Raw genomic sequence first — 11,019 nt, 5'->3', positions numbered from 1 at the left:
TTTGCAGCCCACTAGGAGAAGCGCAAGGCAGGAGACAGCAAGCAAATTAAAATAATTAAACCAGCCAGCTCCCTCTAAATCATTGGCCAGGTGGGGGAGGAGGGAGCGATGATTACTTGAGGGGGAGGGGAGGGACATGAACTCCACTTGGTAGATACCCAGTTGGGGAGAGGAGGGAGAAAGGGAAGGCTTTCCTCTGGGCTTCCTCTCTGAGCCAGTGTAGGGAATTTAAGTGGGATACAGTGGAAAGGAATGTAAACCCTAGCACTGTCCCTTTCTGCTCGTGGGACTCTGAGTGAGTCACTTAATTTCCCCAGCCTCAGTTTCCCTATCCGTAAAATAAAGGCACTAGGCTAGATGCCATCTAAGATTCCTTCTAACTGCAGGTCTGTAATCTTTTGCAAGCAACCGTTTAAGATCCTCCCACCCTCAGTTTCCTCATCTGTAAAAATGAAAGGGATGGACATTTGCTAGCTGTGTGACTGTGGGACAAGTCATTTAACCTTACTCAGACCCAGTTTCCTTATCTGTAAAAAGGGGCCTGGCTGGACCAGATGGTCTCTGAGGTTTTGTAGGCTCTGAATTGATCTAGGTCAGTTTCTGGCTTATATCTATGTCTCCTCTCAGTAAGGATAAGGGGAAACTTTCCCAGAATGCTGGGAGGAAACCAGGGCTGGGTCCCACTCCCTTCTTCAAGCCAGTCCCATAGACTAACCACTAAAATATGGAACTGTAGAAGCATTTCCTAAAACTGGGACCAGAAAGATCATCTAATCTAACCCTCTCATTTCAGTTCTTTTGAGGAAGGAACTAAGGTCTAGAGAGAAGTGACTTGTTCAAAGTGGGAAGGCAGGAAGGAACAAACATTTATTAGGTGCCTACTATGTGCCAGGGACTGTGCTAAGTGCTCATCTCATTTGATCTTCAAGGCAACCCTAGGAAGTAGGTGTTGTTATCAACCCAGTTTTACAATGGAAGGAACTGAGGTTGACAGACATTAAGTGGTTTACCCAGAGTCATAAATGTCTGAGGTCAGATTTGAACTCAGTTCCCAAATAATTCCAGGCCAGGTACAATATCCATTGTACTACCTAGCTGTCTCAAGGTCAAATAGCTATTAAACTTTAGAGCAGGGACTCATACCCAGGTCTCCTGACTCCTCTGTGATGCACCATGCATTTATTCTCCTCTCTGAGCCTCATTAAACCTCATTGTGAAAAGGACAGAGAAGGAATCGTTTTCCCCATTATACAGATGAGAAAATAAAGGCCTAAAAAAGTAAAGGTATTTAACAAAGGTCTCATAGCAAGCCTGTGGAATCAAGGCACTGACTCTTAAGCCAGAGCTCTTTTTCCCTAATGCCAAAGCTGCTTCCCCAAGATGTTGGGTAATCAAAACCTTATTTCTGTTTGGTTTTTTAATTATTATTATTCTTTAAACAGCAGCAGATTTTCCTTCTTAATTATGTTTGGTTTAGACTAATGGTTACATTCCCAGAGCACTCACAACAGGCTGGAGGGGAAGGAGGGAGGAGGAGGAGGAAAGGGAGGGAACACCCTAGATAGAAATGATACAGAAACCCACAGAAAGGTAGGAAGAAGCCAGCCAGGATTTGAGAGGACAGAAGGGAAGAAAGGAATAATCCAGAGGCAAATAACTGAACAACCAACTAAGGAATGGAAGATACAGAGGAGAAAATTCTCCCCAACCATCTCCTTTTCAGGGCATATTCTACCCACACCTTCTCCTTTCTTCCCTTCCAGGAGAATAAAGGACATTTCTTCATTAGTAAATGGGGAAGCCTCCCCTCAAGCTCCTCCAAGTGCAGACAAATCTTTCCTATGGTTCCATTTATCTCTGACCTTCCGGGTTCTAAGCTCTTACTTTGTGCAAGCTAGGGTTCACTCTAGCTCTGGCATTGTAAATTCTTACATATCTTACAGTATTCTATGTTTCAGGGTCGCTCCCAACTCTGAATCTTGTGTTCTAAGGTCTCTCCCAGCTCTGACAGTCTCTGTTCTAAGGTCCCTCCCAGCTCTGACAGTCTCTGTTCTAAGGTCTCTCCCAGCTCTGACATTCCCTGTTCTAAGGTCCCTCCCAGCTCTGACATTCTCTGTTCTAAGGTCTCTCCCAGCTCTGACATTCTCTGTTCTAAGGTCTCTCCCAGCTCTGACATTCTGTGTTCTAAGATCCCTCCCAGCTCTGACATTTTCTGTTCTAAGGTCTCTCCCAGCTCTGACATTCTCTGTTCTAAGGTCTCTCCCAGCTCTGACATTCTCTGTTCTAAGGTCTCTCCCAGCTCTGACATTCTCTGTTCTAAGGTCTCTCTCAGCTCTGACATTCCCTGTTCTAAGATCCCTCCCAGCTCTGACATTCTCTGTTCTAAGGTCTCTCCCAGCTCTGACATTCTCTGTTCTAAGCTCCTTCCCAGCTCTGACATTTTCTGATCTAAGGTCTCTCTCAGCTCTGACACTCTCTGTTCTAATATCTGTCTGACCTCTTGAGTTCTAAGGCCCCACCTAGCTCTGATATTCTATGCTCTAAGGAACCTTTCAGCTCTGACTTCCTATGTTCTAAGATCTCTACTAGCTCTGACATTCTGGGTTCTAAAGATCTTTCTAGTTTGGACATTCTCTGTCCTCAGACCTCTTAAAGCTCTAACATCCTACCACCATGACCCCTAAGCTGTGATGGTCCATATCTCCCTTCTCTACAGCCCAGTGATCTGGAACCCCTTGCTTACATGGTGGGGATGGTTTGGGAAAAGGTACTTTGAGGTCATAGGCCAGAGAGGGTTGGGGAAAGATGGAGATGAACCCCTTTTCACTCCTTTTTCCTCAGTCTACCTTAGCCTATTTGTTTCCCCTGCTTCAGGACCTTTCCCCCTCTTGACCCACCTTTTACAAAACCTCCCCCCTCCAAAGAACTCTGGGAGCCGTTCCCATGAAGAGGAGACTGTGGCTGTCACCATAGCTGCCGGAAGCCTCTGCTCCTTAGTTCCCTCTCAGGCTTTTCAAAGAGGCCTGACATGATTTCTCTCCAGCTGTTCCTCTCTCATTAGGCTGTTCACCCGATCTCCATCTCATCAATGTCTCTAATCTTCCTGCCCTCAAAATGTTCATGCCAGATTCTCTAAGAGATGCAGCCCAATCCTAATGGGGCATCACCAGAGCCTGACTACAGCTGAGACCCAGGACCAGGAGTCCTAGGACTTGAAATGACATATATATATATGTATATATATATATATATATACATATATATATATATATATATATATATATATAGGTGCAGAGACAGCATGCAAAAAGAGTAGATGAAATAGGATTCAGATCTGGTCTCAGACACTTCCTAGTTGGTGCCCAGGGTCACACAGATGGGAAGTGTCTGAGGTCAGATTTGAACCCAGAACCTCCCATCTCTAGGCCTGACTCTCAATACACTGAGCCACCCAGCTGCCCCCAAAGGTTTTTATTTTTTAAAAGTAGATGAAAGGTAATCTCAGAGGAGAAGGTTCTAAGCAGCTGGGGGGGGGGGGAAGGGAGGAGGTCTTAGACATGGAGGCAGGGGAGGAATAATATTTGTGAACCTTTGGCATCCCATTTCTAAAAGAACAACATTGGGCTGGGTTGATTGTCTTATTTATTCATCTGACAAACTTTTATTCAGTAAAGCAAACCTTTATTTATCTAGTATGGACTACGCTGTGAACGCTATCCAAGGTGCTGGAGATACAAAGACAAAAATGAAACAGTCCTGTCCTCAAGAAGCTTACATTCTACTGAGAGTTGGGAAGGGGCAACAAATACATATGCAAATATATACAAAATCTGCCCAGCACTGTGCTAAGTTTTAAGTATACAAAGACAAAATGAAAGAATTCTTGTTCTCAGGAAGTTTGTATTCTATTGTTACTAGGTAGGAAAAATAGGTCATTGCCAAATATATAGTAATTTCTAAGCTGTAGGCATTGGCCACCAATGCAAACTAGAGTTCTAAGTTCTAAGAAATGGAAGCGAAGTAAAACTGAACTCCATGCAAAGGGACCAGTCTGTAGGAAGGACATGTACTGGCACCATAAGTAAATCATTTGGTTGGATTGTAAGTTTTTTTAAGTCAATCGATCAGCCAAAGGAGTGTGATGTATTATGAGCCAGGAAAAGTAGGTGGGCAGGAGCCAGATAAAGTAGGATCTCTAAGGCCCCTATGAGCTCTAAATCTAAATAAAATCAAAATACAGTAACATGTCATGCTACTCTGGCAGGCACAGAGAAGATGGCCACAAAGCCAAATGCTTGGGCCAAGGGGGCAAATAAGGAATGTCAGCAATTCCCCGTCCCAGTTACCACAACCCTAAGCATGGCACAGAAAAGACCAAGCAAAGTGGGACACAGATGAAAAGAAAAGCAGGAGGCTGGAGGACCCAGTGATAGACACGCAATTAAAATCATGGCTAAAATGAGTTGTAAGGCATTGGGGGGGGGAGAGTTTTGTGGCCTTGCTTACTCCAGAATCTTTTAACATCTGAGGACTCCCTGTGTGGGCATGTCATGGCAAAAGGCAGTATTGTGTAATGAAAAAAGAACTGGAATAAATGGGTGTCTGTAGCTAGCTACCACAACACAGTAGAAAGAAAGCTGGGCTTGACCATTTACACTTCTGTGACCTTGGACAGTACCTTCTCTGGCCTTCCTATCTGTAAAGTGAGGGGTTTGGATTGTAAAGCAATTTGAACCTCTCTCTAATCCTCTGTGATTCAGACCTGAAGCAGGAATCCCTTCTTTGATATCCCTGGCAAATGGTGGTCTAGCATACAACAGGAAACTCGTTGCCTATTGGGACAGTGGGACCCTTCCACTCTGAGACAGCCTTCATTCTAGGACAAGGGTCCTTAGATTGATGACAGGGTCTCTGTGACTTTGGATGGGAGAAAAAAATGCATCTCTCTTTTCACTCCCCTCTCATTGGACTTTAGCATTTCCCTTCATTGTGTAAAGGCATGATACTAAGAAGGGGTTCGTGGGGTTGACCAGACTGCTCAGAGGAATCCACGGCACAAAAAAAGGCTAAGAATCCTCATTCTAGGGGAAAGAGAAAGGCCATCCTCCATGCCCCCCTCCTCCACTCTCCCACTCTTGACTCCAGCCTACCTCCTCAGGGGATTTGGGCAGGAGTTGCCATAGTAACTACAGTCCAGGGCTATCTGTTTATCATGAAAAGGGTATATAGTTTTGCATGCCTTGGTGGAGGTTGTTTATAAGGCTTTGGCAATATTCCTGGACCCAAGGCCATCAGATGTAAAGGTCAAGAATAAAACACAATGTGGGTGTGTGTGGTAGAGAAAATATTGAACTAGGAGAGAAGAGAGCTGGGCTTTTTCCTTTTTCACTGCTGGGAGTCACAGGACTTGAGTTAGAACCCCAGCTTTGTAACTTATGTCCTGTGTGACCATTGTCACGTCCCTTCAACTACTTTTGGGCCTCAATTTACCCATCTGAAAAATGAATAGATTGGATTATGTGACCTCTGAAGTTCCTTCCAACTCAAAATGTCTGATAATAGGATCTTATGGATTTGCCATATGGCCTTTGATTCTGTATTCCTCTGTCATTTGTATGCCTTACCTCCTTCATCTGTCAAATGATTATTATGAGGGAAACCAAAATGTCTGAGGTCAAGTTGTTTTGACATGTATCAGCTATGTTTCCTTGATTCTCTGTGCCTCAGTTTCTCCAACTGAACAATGAGGATGTTGGACTAGATCAAAGATGTCAAACCTTTTAGAGACTATGTGCCAAGCTCCACCCTCCATTGAGTGCCAGGCATTCCCTGCCTGCCCCCTACCCCACACAGGGGAAGAAGGAAGCACTCCCATTGTCCTGATAGGTGGAGGAGTGGTGAAGTGAGGAATGTCCTCAGTGAGTATAGAAAGGGGTAAGGGAGTGGCCCAAGTTCTCTGCTCCCCTCCAGCTCTGCTTCCTGTGAGCCACCCATCTTACCCCCGCCCATGTACTCCCATTGGCTGCTAGGAAGAAGAGCAGGTGATGTGAAAAAATGTCATCAGACATGGTAGAGAGGGGGAGGGGAGCAGCTCTGTGTACCATCTTTGGTACCTATGCCATAGATTCACCATCACTGGACTAGATGATCTTTAAAAGTCCCTCCTAGCTAAGAAATTCTATGTTCTAAAGTTCTTTCCAGCTGTAATAATCTATGCTTTAAGATTCCCTCCAGTTTTCCCATCCCCTGTTCTAAGGCCCCTCCCAGCTCTGGCATTTTCTATCCTAAAAGACCTCTCAACTCTGACATTCTGTTTCTAAATTCCCCATTTCAGGAGCTCTGGCAGTCTTTGTTCTAAGAACACTTTATTCTGTATCAGTCTATACCTTCCCTCTCTACCTCCCTGTATTGTCATGAGGCCCCATAAAAAAGCTATGTGAAGTACAAACCTCAAACCCACATGAGCTGTTTTATTTGGAAGATGTTAATTGTAGAATCTATTGCTCTAGTCTGGAACTTCATTAGCTTTTTCCTTTAGTTGTCCATGACCAATCACTACTTGGCCTGTCCTGGGACCACTCACTCAGCCCCCCACTTCCCATGCTCTAGAATTTTTCCTCAATTTCTCATGGTTCTGTTTGATGAGGTACAATAAGCTCCATGGGCAGACCCAAGTCTGAGGACATAGCTAGAAATTATGAACTCACAGAACCAGTCAGTCAATAAGCATTTGTGTGCCAAGCACTGTAAGAAGTGGTAATGACACAAAAAAGGAGAGAGAAAATACAATCCCTGCCCTCAAGGAGATCATAATCTAATAGGGAACAGAGTGGGGAGAGAACACAACAATATATACAAATATGATATGCCCAAAGAAATAATCAACTTAGCTAAGAGCATCATATTGCCTATAGAAGGTGGAATTTAAGCTAGGATTTGAATAAAACAATAAGGAGTCCAGGAGGCAGAGATGAAGAGGGAGAAAAATCTAGCCAGAATTATCCAAAGAAAATGCACAGTCTGGAGATGTATATATTCTGTATGGAACAAGGAGAATGGTGTCACTTGATTGTAAAATACATAAGAAAGGGAAAGAGAGTTAGAAATAACAAGAATGGACCGGTATGAACAGGCAAGGTTAGAAAGGACTTTGAGTGACAAACAAATTAACTTTTATCCTGGAGGCAATAGGGAGTCTATTGAACTCAAGAGGTCATGTGGTTAGATCTCCACTTTTAGAAAGATCAATTTGGCAGCTGAGTGTAGTATAGACTAGGGTAGGAATGGGGAGAGGTAGGGGAGGGAGGAAAGAAGAAGAAGAAGAAGAAGAAGAAGAAGAAGAAGAAGAAGAAGAAGAAGAAGAAGAAGAAGAAGAAGAAGAAGAAGAAGAAGAAGAAGAAGAAGAAGAAGAAGAAGAAGAAGAAGAAGAAGAAGAAGAAGAAGAAGAAGAAGAAGAAGAAGAAGAAGAAGAAGCAGAAGAAGAAGAAGAAGAAGCAGAAGAAGAAGAAGAAGAAGAAGAAGAAGAAGAAGAAGAAGAAGAAGAAGAAGAAGAAGAAGCAGAAGAAGAAGAAGAAGAAGAAGCAGAAGAAGAAGAAGAAGAAGAAGAAGAAGAAGAAGAAGAAGAAGCAGAAGAAGAAGCAGAAGAAGCAGAAGAAGCAGAAGAAGAAGAAGAAGAAGAAGAAGAAGAAGAAGAAGAAGAAAAGAAGAAGAAGAAGAAGAAAAGAAGAAGAAGAAGAAGAAGAAGAAGAAAAAAGAAGAAGAAGAAGAAGAAGAAGAAGAAGAAGAAAGAAGAAGAAGAAGAAGAAGAAGAAGAAGAAGAAGAAGAAGAAGAAGAAGAAGAAGAAGAAGAAGAAGAAGAAGAAGAAGAAGAAGAAGAAGAAGAAGAAGAAGAAGAAGAAGAAGAAGAAGAAGAAGAAGAAGAAGAAGAAGAAGAAGAAGCAGAAGCAGAAGCAGAAGCAGAAGCAGAAGAATTCAGTTTGGACATCAAGTTTAATGTCAAATTTAAAATGTCTATTGGACATCCAGTTTGATGTGACCAATAGGCAGTTAGAGATGCAACATGAGAAGTTAGGAAAGAGATTAGGACTTGATAAGTAGACTTGAGAATCATTGTAGGTCTTGTTTTGAAATGTACTAACTTTAGTCATAGAAATGGTAAATCCTTGGGAGCTGAGTTTTCACCAAGTAAAGTAGTGTAGAGGGAGAAGAAAAAAGGGTCCAGGAAAGAGCCCTGAAAGGCACCTGTTAGAGGGTTTGGTCTGTATGAAGGTCCCACAAAGGAGGCTGATGAGTGATCAGGCAGGTAGGAGAACCAGGAGAGAAGAGTGTCATAAAAACCTAGAGAGAAGAGAGTATCGAGGTGGAGAGGGTAACCAACAGTGTTAAAGGATGAAGACTGGAAAAAAAAGCCATTAGGTATAGCAATGAAGAGATCATTAGTGACTTTGGAGAGAGCAATTTTAGTTGAATGATGAGGTCAAAAGCCAAATTGAAGAGAGTTAAGGAGTGAGAAGAAAGGGAATAAAAAGGCACCAATTTTGCTAAAATACCAAGGAAGATCAGGGCAAGGGGCCAAGATAGGGCCCAAAAAGAATTAGAGGTTATACAGTAATCCAAATAACTGAGTAAATCAGTAGTACAATGTTAGGAGCAGCTTGGTGGACCAGTAGAAAGACTGCTAGTCATGGAGTAGAAAGACCTGTTTTCAAATTCTACCTCAAATATTTGCTAGCTGTGTGATCCTTGGAAAGTCACTTAACATATCTGCAATCTAACATACCTCAGGCCAAAGTTAGGAGGTCCTGGGTTCAAATTTGACTTCAGACCCTACCTAGCTATGTGACCTTGGGCAAGTCCCTTAACTCCTATTGCCTAGCCCTTACTGCTCTTCTGCCTTGGAACCACTACACAGTATTGAGTCTAAGACAGAAAGTAAGGGGTTTTTTTTAAAAGACAATTTTTTTTGGATAATATATGTTTGAGGACCAAATGAGACAATATAAAGTGCTTTGCAAACCTTAAAGCACTATATTAATACTTCTTCTTTTATTATTATTATTATTTATGGAAGTTCAGCTGGCAAGGACAGAGAACTACACTGGTGGGAGTGGGGGGTATCAGGTGAGTCATGTTGTCCTACATTATCTATCTTCTTGAAGTCATTGCTTTGCATGTTGTAGTCACTGAATAAATATTTGTTTAATTAAATTTCCTTTCTTGATCCTTCTTTTTCCTAAATCTCAACAATAAAATAATTACAAGAGATAAGAAAGTTTTCTAGAGATAGTGAGCTCAGAGTCACTATTGGCTCTGAACTGACCCAGTCAATTCAACTTTCTGGGTCTTAGTTTCTTCTCTGTAAAATGAGGGTATCAAAAGTCACTTTAGCCCTAACATTTTCTGCTCTAATACTGCATGTGCTAAGCCTCCTTCTACTTCTCATATTTTATATCATATGTTTTCTCCCAGTTCTGACATTTAATGATCTAAACTCCTTTCCAGATCTGAACTTCTCCATTCTAAGATCTCTTCCATAATTACCATTATAGATGTTAGAGGTCCTTTTTTCCAGCTTTGAAAGTCACTGTTTTAAAGTCTCTGACATTCTGGGTTCTAAGACTGGTATTCTGCATTCTCGCTTTCCTCCCAGTTGTGGTGGCTTCTAGCTGAGGTCCAAGCATTTCCTCCTTTCCAAAGGTTGTTAGAGTTCTTAGGGGGTTCATTTAGAATTCCACATTCACTCCAAATTCTGGAATTCTCCTCATTACAGTTTGCTTGATAACATAGATTTTCTCTGGGGTAAAATCAAGTTTCTTTAGCTCATTGGAACATGATTCTTGTGAATTTCCTTGTGTAATATCTTTCAAAGATATTTTTTGTCTTTAGTCCAAGGTCTTGTATTGGTTGATTGATTGACTGACTGAACTGTGTTCTTATGTAGTTAAGGTACTAAAAATAAAATGCAATGATGTGGTTACAACCCCATCCCTTACACTTCTCTAACATCTTATGTTCTAATATTTTATGTGTTAAGGGCCATATAAGTTCTTATATTCTGTGTTCTAAGGTCCATTTTAATTTTAAAATAGATATTCATCTCCAATCTTGGACTTTCTTCTCAGTTTTAGGCTTGTATTTGCAGAAATATTGAATCTGCCAAAGAGGGGTCAAATGCCTACTGGACATTTTGAACTGGATGGCCCATAGGTATCTCAAAGCAATATAAACAAAACTGAATTCTATCTTCCCCTCCATATCTACCTACCTTTCTTCGGAACTTCCCCACTATCCTTCCTGTCGCCCAGGTTTGCAACCTTGATGTCATCCTCAACTCCTCAACTCTCTCATCCCATATGAACACCAAGTTGACAAATCTTGTCATTTCCATCTAGAAAACAATCCTCATGTCCATCTCCTTCTCTCCACTCACACAATTGCCATTTTAGGTCAGGTATCTCATCACTTCTCACAAGTCTTCAAGTTTGTCTCCCAACATTGTCTCTCCTTTCGCCAATCTATCCTTCACATAGCTTCCAAACTGATTAAGCTAAAACACAAATGTGACAATATCATTTCCCTACCGAATAAATTCCAGTGGCTCCCTATTATTTTCCATATTAAATAAAAATTCCTCCATTTGGCATTCAAAGCCTAGCCTCAACTTACCTTTCCAACATGATTACACATTACTTCCTTACATGTACACTACAGTCCCAACAAAATAATCTTCTGGCTGTTCCTCAAAAATGGCACTCCATAACTTTGCACTGGCAGCCCCCAAGCTAATGAACTCCTTCCTCATCTGTCTCAGAATCATTAGGGTTCATTCAGGGTCCATCTCATTTTCCACCTTCTTCATGAGGGCTTTCATTACCCCCTCAGCTGTTAGTGTCCTTCTTCTATCCATCTTCTATCTATTTTGTATATCCCTCTATATGCATTCCCTGTCTCTCCATGTATCAACTTCCGGAAAGTAAAGGTTGCCTTTGGATCTCTACCCTTGTATTTTCCTGGCACAAT

Source organism: Monodelphis domestica, chromosome 4 (assembly GCF_027887165.1).
Source record: "Monodelphis domestica isolate mMonDom1 chromosome 4, mMonDom1.pri, whole genome shotgun sequence".
NCBI classification, from domain to species: domain Eukaryota; kingdom Metazoa; phylum Chordata; class Mammalia; order Didelphimorphia; family Didelphidae; genus Monodelphis; species Monodelphis domestica.
Note: the sequence above shows the minus strand (reverse complement) of the source record.